The 10147-nt window shown below is 36.4% G+C and overlaps 1 long non-coding RNA gene across 1 annotated transcript in view; it reads left to right on the top strand.

Annotated features, from left to right (window-relative positions):
• LOC114310543 (uncharacterized) overlaps positions 1 to 7199 on the top strand; it is a 42869-nt gene extending 35670 nt beyond the window's left edge. The window contains exons 4-6 of the long non-coding RNA XR_003646162.2: positions 83 to 5528; positions 5623 to 5699; positions 6719 to 7199. This is a non-coding gene — a long non-coding RNA (uncharacterized LOC114310543). The remainder of the gene's footprint in view (positions 1 to 82; positions 5529 to 5622; positions 5700 to 6718) is intronic.
• Positions 7200 to 10147: the final 2948 nt, after the last annotated feature.

Here is a 10147-nt window from a genome sequence, read left to right on the forward strand (position 1 = left end):
GTTTGTTGAATTGATTAAGTTAATTTTTCTTTTTAATCTCTTCTAAATTGTTCTATATTTTTTATTATGTTGGTGTGAATAGGTGATGCTTTTGGTGTTGGCATCAGTAAGCACTCCGACTCATTGAAAGTGGAATGTTAAACTACTTAGCCTAAACAGAAATGAAAAGGGCAACAGATATGACAGAATAGCAGAGACCATTATGTTTATTTTCCTCATTTTTCAGCTGTTTTATTTTTCATTTTCCATTTAAGATACTTGTTATATGCTTAAGAGCTAAACTCTTATATAAAATTTTCTAGGTACTACATCCTTTTACTAAGAACTTACTTTTACGAGGTTTAGAAAGATTTGCAATGTTTGCAAAAAGGTACCCCATGAACTCAAAAAGGCGATGTCCAAATTATGGGACGTAGGTGATGACTTTACCAAAATTATTAGCATGGACCCATTCTTTCAAAGGAGAAAGTAAGTCTGGCAACCAAAGATTGTAATGCATCTATATTTCATAAAGAGGAATTAAGATATGTGCAATTTTTTCATCCATTTAATTTATAGAGACATTTCTATCTCCTTATACAAGATGTTTTTGTTTGTTTATAATGGTCCTGTATTTTGTGAAACCATGAAAAGCTTTCCCCTGTTTACTATCCCTTAGGTGGTTTCTGGCTCTCCCAGTGTATTGAAAAGCTTGACCTGTCTTACTTTGAGGTAATGAGATAGCCGAGTAGATCAATTATAACATGGATAGGTTGATTGATGAGTTGTCAACAGCTTAAGCTTTTGTTCATCAAAATAAATGTTTCTCAATTTTTTGTTTTGGTTTTTATTTTGTTTTCAATGATTTATCTTTGTAGAAAAACAGTTTAGATATAATTGTTGAATCGACAAAATCATTCCTGTATATATCTATGAAATCAGAGCAAATTTCACAGCAATATTATTAGACTGATATTTTATTCACAAGGCCACAATCCTAGTTTATGCACCAAGAAGTGTAGCCCTTACGACAGTAAGCTCCCTGAAATAAGAGCAGATCCCTATTTCTTTATAGAATATGGGATTATTCCCTTTAAGTCATGGTATTGGATGAATTTTAGATTTTCTGTTAACTATTCCTGTTTTTGTTGCAATTTGGATTTTTTTTCCCTGCCAAATTATTCATTGGACCATTCAAGGTAATTGATTTTTATGGTCACCTTTCTCTGTGGCACATCAATATGCATCATTCTTTCTCCGTTTTATTTTTATTTGTTTTATATTTACATTAGTTTATTGACCCGATGTGATTGTTAGTGTAAATAAACCATAAGCAAAGCACAACTTTGAACTTTTCCAACCATAGAAGAAAAACTTGCATTGCACTGCTCTAGAAATTTAGCTTCATCCTAATTTAAAAATTTCTATTAACAGCATTTAATTTCTTTGACATTGAGTTGTCTTTCTATGTTTTAAATAATATTTCAAATGTTGCAACTGTACCACCTTAGTGTAGACACCCCGTTTTTTACTACCCTTAAAACTTGGGTGCTTTATTCCAAACACCGGATGATGAAACTTACACTGTGCAATCTTTTGAATTTTCAACAAAGAAATTTGGATTCAAGTTCTAATCCCAAACCTTACACCCTATTTTGGCCAAAATATTTTAGACCTTGAAACCCTCTTTTCAAAATATTTTTTCAAATGTTTCTACGATATTCCGAGGCTCGCATTTCGATTAAACTATTGCACTTTTCAGTAAAACGAGCAAGGACAAAGTGGAAATAAATGACATGGAGGTGAACTCTTTGAAAAATATTTAAAAACATCTAATTTATAGGTTTGAAGTTGAAGGAAATAGGAGGGGATGCAAGAAAACTAGTTGGGGAAGAGGTTGAGCATCAAATCGTTAAGAAATAAAATGAACAACCTTCACTAAATTTGGAATATCTCTTTGTGAACTTAGAATTTTGATGTGAGGTTACCACCATTGGAAAGTAGACTTCTGGTGCTTCAATTTAGACTCAACAATCACCTAAAACCAAGTCCGGATAAGGGAGATATGCCCATTTGAAATCGGGCTTGAAAGCAAATTTTTGGACCCAGCCGGGTTTCAATGAAAAATAGTCCATAAGTGCCATTTAGACCCGTCTTTTCATTTTTGGGCCTGTCCGTCTGTTTTGTGGCCTGGTTGGGTCTCATTAGCGACAAACAGGACAACTGGCAGGAATTCGCCAGCTATTGTTTTTTGAAGATATTTTAGACCTATTTGGCTCAAACTCTATAAATAGGACCTCCCACTTCAGATTTTAAGGTTATAAAAACCTTCCAAGAGGCTTAGACATTGATGAGTTATCCTTGAACCTTCAAGCATCTTTTGTTCTTCAAATCAACTTTCACCCTCCATACACCATTAAAGCTTGGATTTGAAGCTTTCTTGTAGAGATTTCAAAACTTATTTTCAGAACCTAGAGGGTTAGGAAATATTTCCAAAGTTTTTGAAGGTTTTTGAGAGCTAAAAACATCCATCTTCCTTTCAAAAGCTTCCTTGACTTCGTATCACCTTTTAGCTATACATACACAATACATACACCAATTGAGCTTGTTCTTGAAGCTTTTTGTTGAACTTTCAAAGCTTATTTGAGAAACTTGAGGGTGTTTGGAATCAAGTTCGTCAATTAAGAAGTTACCTCTCTTTTGAAGAGCTACAACTTTGCATCTTTTTCCTTACTTCTCTTTTACTCTTTTCCTCTCTTTTTCTTGTTTTATACACTATTTTGGGATTGTTTTCAAGGGCTGAAACTTGTCATTTAATAGCTACTAAAGGTGGAGGGGTTAACCACCTTTGCTTGAACTTTATCCCATAGCTTTTATCCTTGTGTTTCCCACTCGTTTATCTAATTTTAGCCACTATTTTTGTACTGCTTTAGGACTATTTTCGGACTGTTTTCAAGGATTGAAATATGTGATTCAAAGTTGCAAAAAGTTGAGGGTTAGCCACCCCCCTTAGGCTTTGTTCCATAGCTTTTTCTTTACTTTTTTTGCTTACCTTCCCTTGCTTTTGCCACTGTTGTTGTTGTTGTTGTTGTTGCTTTTTTTTTTTTTAATTTAATTTAATTTTAAAGTTTTAGGGGCTATTTAATTCTATTAAATAGTTTATGCTTTGAATATCATGTTTGTAGTGTTGTAAGTCCTGATGGATTTTGTTGTTTAGGCCTTAGACACCATTTCATTTGAGTTGATAGCTTTATTTACCTAGTTTTCATGCAAATAGTCTCACTTTGTAATAATCAACACTTTGCATAATCATCTCCGTTCCCTCCATCCTTTCTTGGTTTTCTTTGTTTGAGAGTCGTTTCAAACGAGTGTTGTTTAATGCATGCGAAAGAGATCTTTCCATGCTTAATGGTTTAATCTCTTTGGAGGTTCATTACCAAGGCATTACATCTCTCTCATGTCAAGAATCACTTCTTGTTTGACACTTCCCTCCATTTAGTGGACTTAATTCTTATTTTTCGACTAAATGATTAAAGAATGAAAAGGTAATTAAAATAGACTAATAAAATTGGCTTTAAATCGATTAAAATTGACATAAAAGAAACTAAGAAAATTGGTTGGATTCGGTCGGACATTATGACAAATTCGTCGTTTCTAGAGTCATCACATACGATTTTGTGATGTTTGATGATTGATGATTCTTGAGGCTTGTCCACTTCCCTTCTTGAATTAATTTCATGATAGAAGGAGGTGTTGTTTGTCTTTCATTGCCTTTATTAATTTTTTGCCCAAATCATGTCTAAAATCCTCACACAATCAACTTGCAACCATTGATGGTTTGAGAATCGAACTCACTTCTCTCTTGAGTATCTCTATGGTAGAGAAGAGCAAAAAGGACAAACATGGCTTAGGAATGCTCCATCTGTATTGTTTTCACCTCAGAGCACAAAAACAATTTTCTGCAAGAAAATAGGTCATGGTTGGATGTTTTTGGGCCTGGACGGGCCTCATTGGGGGCCGGCTGGGTTCCAATGTACGGTAAACAGAGCACTTTTGGTTAAAACACAGGGCAGTGGCTGGGGTAAAATAGAACAGCTTCCTGAGAGGCAGACAAAGCAGTTTCTGAGGACTGCCTTTGTTGGGGCGCATGCGATCCTTGTGCATACTTTACATATATTATTGTAATGTCATTGTTGTAATAAATTAGATTGTAGTTATTTATTATTCATTTGGATTTGTAATAGTTAGCTTAATTTGGACACTTGGACATTTTGGACCCTCTTGCGCGGGGACAAATATGTAATAATGTGTGTATGTCTTCTAACCTCCATTTCTTTCTCCCTATTATTTATCCACTTACTGTGGTTGTATAGCACCATGTTTTAATTAGAATTTTCCATGACTTGCATCCATTCGTCTTGCATACATAAGGGTTTGGCTCATCATACTAATCATTGTCAATTTCAAATTCTTTACTTGAATATGTGATTTATCGCATGCCTTGAATTGACTCACATGCCATGCTAGTAGTTGAGCCTATTGGTTGCATGTTGTATACGTTGGATTATTCATGTTGCATTGTTTAGGATCATGCATTTTTTCTAACTATTTTTCTTCTATTTTGGCTTGCCTTGATTGAGTACTAGGTGAGCGTTTTTGCTTTATCATATTGCATGTATGTTTGTGTTGCCATATCAAGCATGTTACTATGAGGCTATGTGCTTATTTGAAATATCTCTTGAATGCCTGTGGATGAAGGCTAATTGCTTAAATTGGGATGATTTGATTAATGTACATATGAGTTCGCTTTTTCAAGTGACACATATTTAAAACACTTTTCAAACAAACATGAAATCAAAGCATTCCAAATTTTGTGAAATAGTCTATACTTGTGTGCCTCACATGGTAAAGATAGCATAGTAATTGAAACAAGAGCATATACTGTACATAAAAATCACATCATGATTAGTAGAGGTCGATTTTTGATCAGGTAAGTGGGGTGCTCAAATCATGACCTTCCCCTCTCATACCTAAATTACCGAGCCGAGACACTTTGGTGATAACGGACTAATGGCTTTTGGTATGAGTCGTGGGTTTCCTAAATTTTCCAGAATTATTTAGGTGGCGACTCTGAAATCTGACAATACAGTCCATTTTTGGCATTTTTGATTAAAAATTAATTTTCTAAAACGGATTGCCGCATTTGGACTCTTTTGTGTTTCTCTGTTTCACATTGCACATGTGAAACAAGATTCAGAACCATAGGAGTTCGAACTGTAGGACTATCATATCCAAGGCGACTAAACCCCTCCAAGGAGCACGAAAAGCAAGCTACACTTAGCCTGTGCTATATAAAGCGATCAACGCTTGTTAAAGTTTGACATACATTCTATGTATTATGTATGTCTCATATATCCCAACTCCCAAAAACTGCACGTATATTATACTTATTTTCCAGGTGGAGCTTCAAGAAGGTCCTTTGGATCAGTTCACATACGAGATGAAACCCTTCCTACACAAGCAAAGGATGCCTGTTAGGTTGAACAAAGGTTTGCGACTGATTTACTTTGTTTTCTTCTCTTCAGTTTGCAAATTATGTAGCGTGTGTATATATATATCATTGACCTGGCTCATGCTGAGCAGGGCTGGTGGAGCTTGTTTTAGACTTTATTGTTTGTGAAGAGGGGAAGCCATTGTCCCCAGAGTCAGCTCGCATACTGGTTTGTTCTTGACTCCTATATGAAATTTTGACTGTCATGTGACTAATAGGTTCCATCTCCTTATTATGTGATTTTTTTTGTATCCACACAAATAGATACTTTGTGTGTGTATGTATGTGTAGGTTAAATCTTTTATGTGTACATTTAATAATTGAAGAGGTGCTTAATACTCAAATTTGTTGATATGCTTGATTGAAAACAATGCCCCTTTGTTTCTGGTCCTTTATATTATTTCATTATATGAAACCACTGCATATTTCGCACGTGTTAGCTGCTTCAAGTATGATATTTTTTCGTTGTCAAATTTGTGTTATACTAACATTGGACTTTCCAAACATTATTAAGCTTTTGTGGCATGTGCACAATTTTTTATAAGTTGTTAGGGTAAGAGAAACTCAAATCTGATTTGACTGTTTTAATGCAGCGTCTGCTTGGTACCAAAATGGCTACCATCTGACAATATATAATATAATAGTTTTTTTTAGCTCTTTCAATCTAAGTAATTTAATTGATTGGAATAACAATGAACCTCTAAGTCAAGTATATAGACAGATTTTCTTCACAATACTATATAAATTATTACAGACAAGTTGGTTCCTTCTAAATAATAGTTTCTCATTTTTTCCCTTTTTTTCCCTTTTCTTGAGGTATTTTCAGGACCCATGCTTAATGGGATTTTTTTTTTCTCCCTTCAATTTGTGTGTGCATACTATTCAAAAATTGGGTACATGATACTAGATGAAGTTCCAATAGAGCTAACCTTCATAATTAATTTGATTTTATGTTGCATCATTACTAGGGGTGAAAGGTTGTGCTTCTTGTTATTATTGTTTCTGAATAAAAGCCTCACTTTGCACTCTATGGGTGCTACTCCAAATATAAAGATCATGTTTACACCGAGTTTGGCATTGATTGCTTTGCATTCATGCATGCGTGTTCATTTTCATAATACCTTATGATCTATAGAAGAAAGGTTTTTTTAACTCTTTAACACTTGCTAAATTTCATTTAATAAGCAGGGTGTTTCCATTTGTCTTTCTTGTACTCATTCTCGTAGATTGTGAGACTTCCAAGTCAAGCTACCAGGTTTTCCAAAGTGGGTGTTGAGCTAAGCCTCTTCCTTGTTCCCTTGGCTGGCCCTTGAGGGGATGATATTTCGACATGGCCTATAATAAGACAGAAGGCCCCTCAGTAGCGATTTTGAATTTAAGGATAGTTTTTGGTTGGTTTATAACTTAAGGATTTTTTTTGGGGATTATTTTGAATGTTTTGGATGGTTTTGAACTTATGGATAGTTTTTGATGTCTAGAAACATAGTTTTTGGATGGTTTGGAATATATAGATCATTTTTGGATGTTCAAAATTTATGGGTAGTTTTTTTTTTTTTTGGATGTTTGAAACAATATTTTGGTGGTTGATTGATATATATATATATATATATATTTAGATTGTACAAAACAAGTGAAATAAAACCTGTTGAATTTTTTTTTATAAAAAAAATATACATATTCCACGACTTGTAGAAAATGCTGTGAAACTTGGGCTATCGACGACAGGCAAAATAGGCCATTGCATTAAATATTCAACGACTAACAATGAATGCCATAGTTTGTTTCTTGAATTAACGACGTGCGAAAGTAGTCATAGAAAAATTAAAGATGGTGTATAAAATGTGCTGTTAAAAGTTTTAACAGCATGATATGGCATGCTGTTGAAAGTGAATGACTTTTCATGACTGGTCATAATATGATGTTACCTTGCACGTCGTAGAATTGTATCCATGACGTGCATTTGGCGTAATAAAAACCCTTTTTTGTTGTAGTAGTGGCTCGTCCACTCGAGACACACCGGCAATCAAGAGAGCCAACTTATCTCTCAAAGATATCAAACAAGTAACATAAATGTCAATTAAAACGTACCTTAGAACCATGGTAGTGCGTCACTTTTTTAGCTAATAGTGCCCTCGTCCTCTAGAAATCTCACTTCATAGGACTCAAGCACAACGCTTATCTCAAACTCTTAGTTAGACATGGATAAACTCCATAAGAGCCCCATCCCTATCCGAACTAAGCGCCTCACTTATCAAGGACTCTTGTTCTCCATCCAAACATCTCAGATTCTGGTATTACCACACCATATCTTAGCAATACCACAATCATCTCGATAATTTGGCTTGTCCACGTGGCACCTCGGTCACACGGCAGGACTCTAAAATTATATCACTACAACTGCCCCATAGGTTCGATTACATCGGCAACCTGAGGTGATGGAACCTATATCGTTTGATATTCCAACATGTCGGATAAACAATATGCTAGAGATACTTCTCCGATCGAGATCATGACTTGTCGACATCAAGAAACAAGGACTTGCATGTGTCTACTCGTCAAAAACCAAGAACCAAGGACCAAAAATCAAGAACCTAGGATCAAGAGCCAATGTGTTCTTTTACCTAAGATCAGCATCACAATTGAGATCGTACTACTAGCTGAGACATCATGACGCACTAGTTCAAGAATTCCAAGAATCCCAAAAAAACACGAGTTGTCACGTATAATTTTCCTAACCGTTTCATCCACTTGGCATTGCCCAACTGGTTCGTACTCGTCACGCGTCAAATGTCTCCCTTCGTCTTTGACCCACGCCGTCTAACGTCATCATAGGCACATCTACCTAGGCGGTTCAATTAGGGTTTTGCATCCTTTTCTCTTTTCAACAAAATCTCCCTCTCTCTCTCTCTCTCTCTCTCTCTCTCTCTCTCTCCGTCTCTTCACTTTTGCATCCATAATTCTCTCTTATCCCAGAGCTTCTCTCTCTAAAAACCCCCATTAACGACCCTTGAAGTTTTTTTGCAACCTTCCTTGTTCATTACTTCCGGTGAGCATTCAGTCAGTTCGTTTCGATTAAGAGTATCGTTTGACCTTGAAAAACATGATTTCAATGTCCATTTCTTCTGTAAGTCTCTCGTTTCTGTATCAACTCTACTCTTTCACATGTTTTCATGTTCTTGAGCACACTTCCATGAATATTTGATCTTCTTTAGGAATTTGAACATTGCATATGCTATACTTCGAGATAATGTCCATTTCTTGCTATTATGCTTTTCTTCATTCATACCATTGCTATGCTCGCATCTCATGTTTCTATTCAAATTCTGCCTTTTGCACTTCTATGCCAAGTTTTGAGTCCATTTTTGTTACTTCTTTATATTTTTTGTAATTACTCCAGCCTTCAATTTCTAAATCTTGTTACCTTTGTCTCTATTTCTCTTTATGCTTCCAGATTATTCTATCCAACTCTTTGTTCACCTCTATAGATTTAGGATTGGGATTTGTTAGAACCATAGGAAAACTAAAATATTGGCCTCATAGAACCCTACCTTCAATTGGAAACCCTAGATCTCCAATTATCTAGCCGAGATAATGGGCATGTTCAAGTAGAGGGTAGATTCCCCTAGCAAACTTGAGTATTTCCGCTAAGAGTTTAACATTCCAGCCGATGTACACCTTAGGCTTGCTGGTGAGAATGACTTCATTATGCCCAGGGAGAATTACATGCCCTTTGTCGTGGTATGAATTATCGATGGTGGGATCAGATTATGCACTTCTATAGACTCAATCCTATGCAATTGGCCATAAACACCTTTAGGGTTATCAATGGCATAGCCGAGTTGTGTTGTCGTCAAAATACTATGATCGCCCTTGTCGATGTCCAGTACTGTTATACCATGTGTAGCCTCAAATCCACCAATGCCTACACTTACCTTCGCAAACCCTGGTCTACCGCATACAACTTGATAGCTGACCTTCCAGACTCCAACAAGGAAGCAGGAGAAGACTATCTCATTGTCTCGGGCAACTGAGTGTTTGCGCCAGATGATGATCTCCACCTCTTCCCCTTGCGCCGAGGAGTTTTTAGGGAGGATGAGGGTAAGAAATTAGTCATCCCAAACCATGTATTTTCCCACACTGCTTTGTATACTTAGTCATTTTCTGATGTTTTTCTCCTTTTACTTTCTTTCCGCATTACTAACTTAACCGAGCAAATCCTTCTGAAAGTCATACGTCCAAAGCCCTGACCTAACCCAACTTTGGGACTTACCTGTTTAGGACCACATGGCCCCCATTCTAGTCAACTACATCCCAACAAATCGATCACCTCTGCCTGACATCCCAGCCAGGAGCAGAACTCCACCTTACGTAACAACTCCACCAGTCGCATCCTCTCCCAGAACAGACCAAGCTTCCACCTCTGACCCAATAAACCAATCATCAACATCAGCCCCATCATATTACCTTCTACCAGGCCAACACTAGCATTGTCCGTGACCTCCAAACGCTCTAACTGGGAGGACGCATAGCAAGAAGCACCGAGCTTCAAACGCTCTGGCATACGATCCTGCTAACCCTCCTATCGCACTCCCTACTTTCAGACTCGGTACTGGAGTG

Source organism: Camellia sinensis, chromosome 13, assembly GCF_055761805.1.
Source record: "Camellia sinensis isolate YWXY chromosome 13, ASM5576180v1, whole genome shotgun sequence".
Taxonomy (NCBI): domain Eukaryota; kingdom Viridiplantae; phylum Streptophyta; class Magnoliopsida; order Ericales; family Theaceae; genus Camellia; species Camellia sinensis.